The sequence below is a fragment of the Sorex araneus genome, chromosome 1 (genome assembly GCF_027595985.1).
Source record: "Sorex araneus isolate mSorAra2 chromosome 1, mSorAra2.pri, whole genome shotgun sequence".
In the NCBI taxonomy this organism is placed as follows: Eukaryota; Metazoa; Chordata; class Mammalia; order Eulipotyphla; family Soricidae; genus Sorex; species Sorex araneus.
The window spans coordinates 344,906,335-344,918,384 of record NC_073302.1 but is presented as its reverse complement, the minus strand read 5'-3'; the positions used below and the strand labels follow the sequence as shown (position 1 = coordinate 344,918,384).

Genomic DNA, 12,050 nt, shown 5'->3' with positions numbered 1-12,050 from the left:
CCCATTATCATAACTCGCAGAATGCAGGATTTTTATATAAAGTTCTAATTATGTCCTTCTCGTGATCAGACCTTCCTCTTGCTTCTTAAAACATTTTGGCTTCTCTTCCAACTACTGTAGCTTGAAATGTATCACTCCCACCATGGTCTGAGAGAGAGGAACTAATAGCTGACTTGGTTCTGAAGTCTCATCTCAGACTTCAGATGTATCTTAGGGGAATAGATCTGAGATACCTTTTCCCACCAAACACTGAAACTTCACTTTTTAAACCCTGGACTGAGTAGCACCTCATTCACTCATTCAGAGTGAGACTCCAGGATTGGCTGCTCATGCTTGTTTGATTATAGTATTCCTCTTAGATTTGTAAGCATCTGTATTCCTGCTTTCTCCCCCAAGAAAAGCTGTTTGGATCTGAAACAGTAAAATCAGATTTCCTTTTGTTGAGGAAGTCGAATTGGAAGGACTTTGTAATTCTAGAGGTCCCAGCGTCCTACTTGCTCACAGCTCCAATTGTTGAAAGAATTTTAATGACTCTTGAGTTGACCCCAGCAACTCTCCTGTAAAAGCATTTTCTCTCCTTTAGCTAGACTGGACCTCCCGTATCTCCCATTCTCACCCCACTGATCATGGGTGTGTGATGTGTGCAGATTCCAGAGATCAACTCTGGTTGCCATCTGGATATGCTGTGTAACTGCAGATCACTTGAACTAGCATTTTTAGATCACGGTCAGTTTTCCTCTGGTAAAAGCACCCACGGTGTGGTACTGTGTGGTAGTGCAAGTCTAAAGGTCCAAGACCTCTGAGAATTTAGTCATCACCTTTTCATCCTCTGGTGGAGATCACATAATCCCCAGGAGGACCTATGGAAAACAAGAGAATTACACACGATGACCTGTTTTTCTTTTGAATATCTATGGTGGATCTTGAGCAGAATTACCCTCTACGTCATTCTTTGTTCTTAATGACTGGAATGGCCCACACTAAAGAAAGAATTAGGAATGGGAGGTTATGTGAACTTTATCTTTCTGTGTAGGAGTATTCCTCCATTCTCACAAGAGTCATCCTTCAAAAAGTTACTTGAAAATCCAGGATTTGGTGATGTCCCTCCTCCTAGCCATTGTGAAGCATAAATACTTCTGTCACTGGAGGCAAAGACAATCCACAAACTTTGTTTTCCAGTCAAGATAAATTGCAAATTCTCTCCCCTCACCCCCATTCTATTTTCCATATTGATAATATCCCCTGAAACGTGTATCTGCTCAGGTCTTTGTTCCTTCATCTCCCCTTAATTGTACCAGTAAGAGCAGGGAATCTAAGAGGAGTCTAGGGAGCAGAAAATTTGAACTGGCCACCAATATTTAATTTTATTTATTTATTTACTTATGGTGACATGTTGACCAATTCTTAAGACATATTTATGTATTCTTGTTCGACTGATTTAAGCTTTGGGAAAAAAGGATATTTTTTCAAAAATTAAGGTTATTGCCCAAATCAATTATAAAATAATAGCAAGGATGTTGTAGGAGTTGTGACTCATTTGTGAAGTTTGCATCTTTTCTTACTAATTATAGATTATAACAGAAGAGACTTTTCAGTGGCGTCCTTCTGTTCCTTTTTTTAGTATTATGGGTTGGGCTGCTTTCTGCCTTGGTAATATAGAGCAGATCATGTGTATCCTCTTTACCCTGAAGAAAAAAAATATTGGTTTTTGTCACATCCTCATGATTTTCATAGCTAACAGCAAGATACCTTTATTGAACATCCTGTATATATATATATGTAAGCTGCCCTAATTAATCTAAGGCAAACAAATAAACTTTGAGTTCTTATTTTTTACTCTTCCTACTTTAGTTCCATAATGTAATTAGCCTCCAAAGCCCACTTCTAATATGCATAATGACTTTCAGTATGTTCTAAATTTAATCAGGGTGTGTGTGTGTGTGTGTGTGTGTGTGTGTGTGTGTTGTAAAGCATTGTCCGGACAGGGTCAGCACTGCTTATTGCATGCATACACTATGAGAATTTAGCACAGTTGGCTGCTGGCAGCAGATGCAAAGATTTATTCTGTGTAGCTATTTTCTAGCCTGCTGGATGCCAGCCAGTTGCCTAATGGATCATGAGTGAGTCAGTTTCATTCAGCCTCTTAGCAAAGTCAATTTGTCCTGCAGCACACGATTTTCTGTCATGTAGGCTCTCTGCCTGGCACTGCTGTGACAAGCACAGTCTGTTTCTGCATCCCCTAGATTCCAGCTGGTTTGGGCCCTTGAAGGCGAGTCAAAGGAGTCAAAGTCCCCTATCAGGAAGGAAAATGTAGTGAAAGATTCCTGGTAAAGTTGACTTTGCAACTCACCTACATTCCAAAGTGGGTCACGGAACAAAATATTTGTGGATTAGCTGGGCTTAATATTTGCATGTGCAGTGAACAACAGCATTTGCCTTTTGATTAGTTCACGTTGAATTGCCTTTTCTGTTTTGGGTTGTGATGAGATAATGAAAGCAGGTTACATCTGGAAGGGGCTGAATGGCATTTGCTAATAGACCTGAGTCATCCCGTCCAGTGGTGGAGCCTCAGTGTGGTTCCTTTCCCAGGAATCTGCCCAGTGCCTGGGACAAGGAGCCCTGTCTGGGCAGGAGTGACATAATCATTCCTTTCACCCAAGGTCACTGTGCTCACAGTTTCTCTTGTAGGGGTCATTCTGTCCACATTCCCAGGTCCAGTAAAGGATCTGGGAAGGAGATATCACCACACATGGCAAGTTTGAAAATAAAAGCAAATATTCACCATCCTTGTGTCACTTTGTCAGCCCTGCCACTTCATGCTTGGGCTGGTGGTTAGTTGTCTTGGTTGTTGGCAATTGAAAGTTCTTTTTTTTTGTTTCTCAAAAAATAAATTGCAGGGCAGAACCATATCACAGCGGGTAGAGCATTTGCCTTGCACTCGGCCAACCCGGGTTCAATCCCCGGCACCCCATATGGTCCCCCAGGTACCACCAGGAGTAATTCCTGAGTGCAGAGCCAGGAGCATCGCTGGGTGTGTCCCAAAAAAGCAAATATATATATATATATATATATATATATATATATATACACATATATATAGGGGAATACAACTGTTTACACTCATACATCATTTTAGATGAGTTAGCAGAACTGCATTATGCAAAAAAATTATTTTAGTTAACAACACAGAAGATAACCTTGTTTGTTTCTGCAAGTCACCCCTTTTTTTTGAAATAGAAAGGTTTATTGCAAAGTAGAAGGAAATGGAAAACTGGGCAGGAACTTAGTATAGGACTAAGTTGGTATAAATCACTCATTTTTTATGTCTTCCAAAAATTGTTATTCATTCAGTGGCAAGTGAAGTCCTGACACTGGAAGTAGAAAGAGAGAGGCCACAGGACGGTCATTTCTAATCTGCATTCTCTGTTCCAGAAGTCATTGGAAGAAGCTTCCAAAAAAAGAAAAGATAAAATTTTCATTCCCTTTGGAGAAACTGTGGTTTTAAGTACATTACTTTTATTTTCCTTCTCTTGCTTGAATACAGTGAAATCAAAAGCCTGTGAATCATTAGGAGGGAACATGCTTCCATGGATAACACATTTTTGTTGCATCTTTTCAGACACTTTATTTGTGATGTACAGAGAGCTTCGCTACTTGTGCTCTCCGCTTGTACTCTCATTTTTAAGAACAAGAGCAGACCACTGTCCTCTTTGATTCCTTTTTGAAAGATTGTACATGATGCTGCATACCTCACACTAATCTGTTTCCCCCTGGCCTTTTGTCTCTTCCTGTCTGGGCCATGGAGCAGCTTCTTGGTATTATTTCAACTCTGCTCTCTTGGCTACCACACATCAGGAATATTCAACCAAGTGGAAGCAAAAAAAAAACACCACATTTTTTTCACAGGACTAGGTCATCATCACTTTGTCCTCTATTTTGACTTTCACTCCTAGAAGACAGATTTAGACTCAAAATTTAAATATATATATGCATATATACACACATATAAACACATATATATGTCCTCGGTTATATCCAGCACTTGCTAGTGTCAATTATTATCATAATTTAAAATCTCAAATTGCAGATGTTTATCCAGAACATTGCCAGTGTTTTATGACTATTTTTTTCACTGATGGGGACTCAAACTTTGGTGTTTTATTTCAATAATTGTTTATGTGTAATTATTCTGACATGTCAGAGATGGAAAAATGCTTAACATTTAGCCACAGGAGGTATTTTTTTAAAAAAACTTATTTTTCTTTCTTGCTAATCCATCATTGCACTAGATCATATTTTTGAGCATGTCTAGCAATAATAAAGTTTATGTTCCTGTCTCCCGCACGGCAGAGCTTAGCAACCTACCCGGTGCATATTTGGTATGCCAAAAACAGTAAGAAGTCTCACAATTACTGGTGACTACTCGAGCAATTGATGAGCAACCGGATGACAGTGATACAGTGATGCTCCTGTCTCATATTCCATATTTTGATTGTATAAAGCAACAGTGAAGATCCACACTGCCAGAACCTGAGTCTAAGTAAAATTAGGTTATACCTCAAAGAATTTATACTGTATATTAAGCGAAATGGGGTTGAAAGATGTGAGATATACTTGTACACATACAACCTAATATTATCTTTCCTTGTATTAATTCAAGATAAATTTTATTATCTTTCTTATTTTCCTGGCAGTGTAATGAAAGGATCTTCAGGTGTTGTGTTATAGATGTGTACCCTAAAACTGGTGCAGGGCACTTATTTTCTTGAAATCCCATTACTAGGTTTAACTGGACTTGGAATTCAAGTTTTCCCCTGTTCTTTTAGTCATTGCTTTTTAATTTGGGTCAACTCCCACAGAACCTGGGATGCTTCCTTATTTATTTATTTTTTAATTTATTCATTTATTTATTTATTTATAGCTTAGCAATAAATGAAAATACTTCGAGAGGATGGATAAAATTTTGACATAGTAAAAAAATTTAACATAGTAACCTTACGATTCTAAAATTTGCCAGTTACGTTTTACTAAACATAACTGTAGAATATCAGTAAATATTATTCACAGTTTTCTGGGGAAGTACAGACATAAATAAAAGCATATAAAGTTAGTGAATGAAAAATGATGCCTTATAAACCTGGCGAATGGAAACATCACAGAGCAACTGAGAAAGAATGATTATAAGCCAAACATTCCTCATAGAATTGAAATCCCAAGTTTTTTGAGACCCACTACAGAGTTAGGTAACACCACAATTACCTAGCGCTGGAACAGGTGTGGGACTTGATACCCAAAAAGTACCTTTTTTTCTGAGTATTATCAATATATCATTTAGCAAAATAAAGTATGTACTAATGAGTGTTTAAATAATCAGATGAAGCAAGCTGTCATGTCTCCCTTTATTGTCAGAATAACGATCCGAAGTATAGACATAATTAAACAATTCAAAAGAGCCAAAAGGTAAGCAAAGGAATTGCCACAGTATTCTAAATCATAGTATTTTAAGTCAGCGTCTGGATGCTAAAAATCAGACAGAGAGTCAATGAAAATGACCACAAAACTAGATGATTTTGACCCAAAAGAATGCACTGGCCTCCTTTCCTACAGTGATTGCCAGTTTTCCAGTTTATTTATTCATTATTTTCCCTCCTCACCCCAGTCCCAGGTGGAAAGGAAGATGGTTTCCTATCTGTATCACTAAAACATCATGTGCAGGGAGCAGGGAACAGTTCCCATCAAAACCAACATTCTTAGGAAGATGGGACAAAGCTGTAAATAATGGAACTCTGTGTTTCTTTTTCCTTAAAATACAGGAAGATATAGTGCTCTTTAATTTAGAGTCTGTTGTCCTGTTTCACAAATTGATTTTTATTAACATTTAACTTTTTTATTCAAAATATTCTCTTGTGGGGTGAGGGGGTGGAGACATAGAGGGTTAGGCATTTACCTTGAATTTGGCGCCCCTGGGTTCAATCACTGGCTCCTGGTAGGAAGGAGGAATTTCTGCCTACAAAGCCAGTAGTAAACCCTGAACATTTTGGTTACAGTGTGACCAAAAAAAAAAAAAAAAAACAAAGTAATCTCTGGGATATTCCACGTGTTAAAGAGAACAGGAACCTTTTAAAAGTATAATCATTTGGGCCAGAGAGAAAATGTAGTGGGTAAGACACTTGACAACCTAGATTCTATCCCTGGCACTCCATATGGTTCCCCAAATACTGCCAGAAGCGATGCCTGAGTGCAGAGCCAGGAGTAAGACCTGAGCATGTCTGGGTGTCATCCAAAAACACACAAAATAAAACCAAGTGTTATCCTTTGACATGTTCTGATTACATTAAGGATCTTCAAAATGTTTCACGTTTTTGATTATGCCTGTCTTAATTTTTATAAGCCCATTGGAGATGAAGATAGAAGATTTTAAAGGCACATTTTCTTTTTCAAGTATTTTAAAAGTCGATGTAATTGAACTTTAAAGATTATGTGGGGCCAGTCTTGATAGGGTTTGTTGAAGTGCTTGCCTTGAATGGGGCAGTCCCTACCAGTTGCATATGATCCTCTGAGCATTCAAGAGTGCTACCCCCGCGTGCGCACGCGCACACACACACACACACACACACACACATATCACCCAAGCACCGAGCCAGGAGTAGAAGAGAACTAAGAAAAATTGGAGTAGTGGCATGTGGACTGGCATTCAGTTAGTTAATTTTAATGAAGAATTCCAAAGGCACACCAGAGAAAATAGTCTTTGATGAGGATCTGTTTCTGAGTTCTGTTCAGCCTAACATTTTCTTCATGGATAACTCAGGAAAACTCTCAGTTCCATTATGAAATGTTTCCTACTTTATATCCAAACTCATCAGTGCACTTTTTTTGCTTGAACAAATCAGAGGATTGCTTTGTGCCAAATCTTTGCCTCTTTTTTCTGTAGATAAGAACTTATGGAAGTTTACCTACGGGCTCATATAATGAAGTTGAACTACTCTCAAGTATGAGAACTCTTTCCTGGGAATATCACCCCCCAAGGAAGTAGACCCTGCATTAGAATTTTAGCTCAATTATGTTACTCTAAAAATAGTAGGCTGAAAAGAATCCTATATCCAGCCTATAGAAGGATGAACTATAGCTGGTTAGTATATCGCAATAGGAAACCAATCAAAAGCATGGCATTCACTTGAAGAAAAACTATTACAAAAATAAATGACAAAAGCAGATAAGATTTTTGTAAATCAGGGAAATACAGTCCTGTAACTTTATACAGCATTTGAATCATGGTTTAGGCTTCTTAAGATTTAAAAATCAAATTTCAGTGCTATTCGGTGATCCCCCAGTATGATGTAAAATAATCTGTTTGACATAAATGTTCTGAAAATATAACAGTGATTTTCAGTGAGCAAACACATCAGTTCACATTTAGTAAACACATAGTATAAAATCACTTTTTATATAGCATTCAAGGAACAGCTGGGCTAATGGAAGAAGCATATAATGCACCATCAAGAAACACATACTGGTGATTTGGCTATAGAAAAAGTTCATTCCAGGAGAGTTATGAGGGTAATCAGGATCTTCTAGCTCTCGAAAAACTCTGTGGTAATGTGCAAAGATTCCCCTAAGGACATTAGAAGACATATGCACATCTTTAGGGTGTTACAGGCAAACCTTTGCCTGATTGAATGCATTGGACTCAGATGGCAAGAAAGTCTTAGAGAACACAGGTTTATAAAAATGCACAGCATATCTAAAAGAGAGAATAATGACAAAGGAAAGGCTTAGAAAATCAGCTGGAGACCTGGGTGAAAAAGTTTGGCCCACACTTTGGTTTAACCCAGGATGCCTTACAAAAAAAAATGGGGGGAGGGTTGGAGCGAAGGTACAGCGGGTAGGGCTTTTCCCTTGTATGCGGCTGACCCGGGCTCGATTCCCAATATCCCATATGGTCCCCCCGAGCACCACCAGGGGTAATTCCTGAGTGCAAAGTGATCCCTGAGCATCACCAGATGTGATCCAAAAAGCCAAAAAAAAAAAAAAGTCTAGCATTCATTAGATCATGATTTCTCAAACAATTTTCATTCACAATCTTTTTATCCTGAGAATTTTTTACCTGACCTGACATATTTTTGCATATAAAATAGGTGTGTAAATAAAATATTCAAAGATATCTAAAGATAGTTTTTTAAAACAATTTTTAGTGGGACAGGAGAAGTTTGGGCCATACACAGGGATGCTCAGGAATTAATTTTGATGGTAATCAGAACACTCCTGGCCTGCCAGGAATCAAATCAAAATGGAATGTGTGCAAGACAAATGCCGGAACCTCTGTATTACCTGCTAGGCCTTGATTTTTTTGGCAATCTCCATATTGAGTTATATGATCTCATAGAGATTGCCTCCCATGATTTAGGAAGCAAGGCTCTAGAACTTACTCTACTAAGACTTAAGAGAATTTCTAATCTGTCCTTTTTGTATGAAATATATCATAGTACTGTCTGTCTGTAGCACTGTCATTCTGTCGTTCATCAGTTTGCTCTAGTGGGCACCAGGGCACCAGTAAGGTCTCCATTGTGAGAGTTGTTGTTACTGTTTTTGGCATATCAAATAAGTCTCGGATAGCTTGCCAGGTTCTGCCATGCAGGCGGGATACTCTTGGTAGCTTGCCAGATTCTACGAGAGGGATGGAGGAATCGAACCTGGGTTGCAAGGCAAAACGCCCTCCAGCACAACACTATCGCTCCAGTCCATCCTCTGTTGGTACATAGATGTTGAGATAAAGGCAGTCTTCATTCTGGTCCTGGAAATACATCATTAAGGTGTCCAGGTTGGCAGTGGACCAGATGGGCAATATGTCATGCAACAGGGAGCGCTTGTCCAGTTCTATAATATATTTGATACATTTGATATATGAAATATATGAAAATATATGATATATAAAATATATACTAGAGGTAAGATTATAAAACTACCCTCCTCCACATAACTATAGTTGTAGTTGACTTATTATTTGGTCTAGTGGCTAGGCTAGAGTGATTCTCAAAGAATAATTTCTAGCGATTACTTTCAGACAAAATTTTACATGGAAAGAAATATTTCTGTACCTCATTCATTCACAAATAACTCCTCAAACTTCCCAGAAGAAATTTCCCAACTGTGACTTCTAATACATATAGTGAAAAAGACCTGAAAACTAACCTGTAGTTATTTTTCCAACTATATTTAAATGTATTAAATAAGTGACTACCATTCTGTTTTTTTTCCTTGTGCAATTATATTTGGATTCCACTTCATATGGATGCATTTCACTGTGGCCCACTAATTTGGAAGTATGTTGGAGTAATTTTGTTTACTTGATGAAACTACAATGCAAATGTAACTCTGCTTTTAATGATTATCTAATCATTAAAAATGAAATGTCCACTTCTTCTGATTTGGTAGTTGACAGTGATCGAGAGGCTTGATTTGCCCATGGTGGTACAAAATGGAATCAGTAAATGAGAAGAGTTGTCAGACTCAGATTCTGATTAAACAGCTTGATTAATGCAGTTGTAAGAAATTACAGCAGTCTAAGAGAATCTGTAATGGAATAGTTACAGGATATTTGTTCAGTTACATGACTCAGCTATGAACTTAGTCAAATATAGATGTAATTTAATTTGGGGACTTGAAAAATAGGATGGAAGCATGGTTTCAGTATAAGAGAATAAAATTTTGTGGCTCCTTTCACTGGTTTATGTCACTTCACTACATGTATAAGTTAACTGAAGTTTTTGAGATTATTCTTTTAGAATTTCTTTCATTAAACTGTTTTTTTCTCTGTATATGTACTAGAATTATTAATGGATAAGCCTCACCATTTTTGCTGAGGTACTGTGATTTACAGTACTTTGTAGTACTTTATACAGTGCTTCTGTTAATGATGATTTGAATTTTGCTGTAATGACAGCGTATAAATTCTTGATAAATATAGAAATTTATCAATAGAATAAGGTAAGAGAATATTCAAATATGTTTCTCTCTCCTCTGTATTTGATAATAAAGGCATTTAAAACAGAATTTCACTGAGAATTTTATCCTGATATTAATCTAATAGGCCAGTTTAGTTCAGGATAAACTGTTTTAAGTAAATAATCTTTTCACTCATGTAAAGCTATTAAATAAATCATTTAACAGTATACATAGAACTTCAACCCAACTTACATTAAAATGTATACTTCTCTTTTTATTTATTCAAAAATGCTTCCAGTTCACTATAAATGAAATGGGTCCATTGGTATCTTTTGTAAATCCTTAGCATCAGGTAAAAGAATTGGATTAAACAAAGTAAAGTGAAAGTAAAGTGAAATTTACCAGTTACACAGGCAGGGTGGGGGGTTGGGGAGGTGGGGGGGAGGGGGGAGGTATACTGTGATTCTTGGTGGTGGAATATGTGCACTGGTGAAGGGATAGTTGTTCCAGCATTGTATAACTGACACTTAAACCTGAAAGCTTTGTAACTTTCCACATGGTGATTCAATAAAAGAATAAATTTTTTAAAAATTGGATTAAAGATTCTCTTCTTGAAGAAGTTTTGGATAAATTATCTGATAATATAAAAGGGTACAAAGGAGACATACAATTTATATAAATTATGGAGTGAAAACACTTAAAAGTAATGAATTCAGTGCGCCTTGCATGTTCTTGTCCTGTATCCTTCTCAAAACCAGCCGTTTAGATCATTGATTTGCTTTCACTTACTGATTTGCATTCACTTACCATAACTGTCTGTGCCCATTCCTCTCTATTTCTATGTCCAATTTAGAGACACAATTTTCTAAATTTCCAAAATCACCCTACCTCCCACAGCACCCTAACTTTCATTACTTTGATTATTTTGAAGTCTCCTTTAAATCTCATTTCTTTGGTCTTTCCCTTGGGAAGCCTTTTCCAGCTTTCCAGATGAAGTATTCATCTGTTGTGTTCTCTGAACATCCAGATATTTATAAATAAGATGTGGGACTCTAAACGAATCTCCACTTCTCAAAAATGTTACATATCTTAGCACTTGTTTAATGAAAAGAAAACATACAGCCACCTACTCCCATTGTTTATTATGCTGAATATCCAGTATCATTTTATAGTATATTCTGGAGTTTCCTTTAAATAATGTCTTACTTACTTTTGGAAATTCAAAATAACTGTATATATTCCTTAAAAGAAAAATATCTTTTCATGTATGATTTTTCTATGTGTTAGTATTGTGAAATACCAACAAGAGGTTAGAATGCCAGTAATGATAATTTTCTAGTAGTTAGCAACTTTTTACCATTAAAAGACACAGCATCTTGGTCTCAGAATGACAACTCAGCAATATAGAGAAATTTAAGAATTAAAGGGCAATTATATATGAAGGTGGTTTAAAATACTAATTATAGGGGGCCAGAGCAATAGTACAGTGGTTAGGGTGTTTGCCTTGTATGTGCCAGCCTGAATTCGATCCCCAGCATCCCACATGGTCCCCCTGAGCTTAGCCAGTAGTAATTCCTGAGTGCAGGAATAACTAGGATAAATAGCCAGGAGTAACCCCTGAGCATCACTGGTTGTGATGCAAAAACAAATTATAGTCATCTTCAAGTTGATCAATTCTGATTTTTTTCAAGGAGCTTTTTTACATCTTCTAAAACCATGATTTCTCAAATTCTGAAAATCCGTTTTAAAAGAGGCAGGGAAATGTGCCCAATAAAATATTCACTGATAACTTCACAGTAATTTACCAAAAACAATTTCCACCATCAATTTTCACTTTTTTGCTTACTTTGTGTATGTATGTATGCATTGCATGGATATATACATGTACAGTTATCCTATTTGTTCCATAAGTGACTTGATATTTTAATTGTCCAGTATTCATCTGATAGAACAAATGGGAAATGTGAATCACACTTCTTTATAAAAGAGGAACCCACTTGAAATGAAAATTTCCTAAGTGAATTTGATATTTGATATATTTGCATTGGATACCAAGATGATGAGATCAGTAAGAAGATGTTTCCTAGAACTTTCATCACAAAATAATT

At 36.9% G+C, this 12,050-nt stretch overlaps 1 protein-coding gene across 7 annotated transcripts in view; it reads left to right on the top strand.

Moving 5' to 3' along the window:
• The window catches only part of NRG1 (neuregulin 1), a 566,300-nt gene that overhangs the window by 476,963 nt on the left and 77,287 nt on the right, over positions 1-12,050 (top strand). The window lies entirely within an intron of this gene.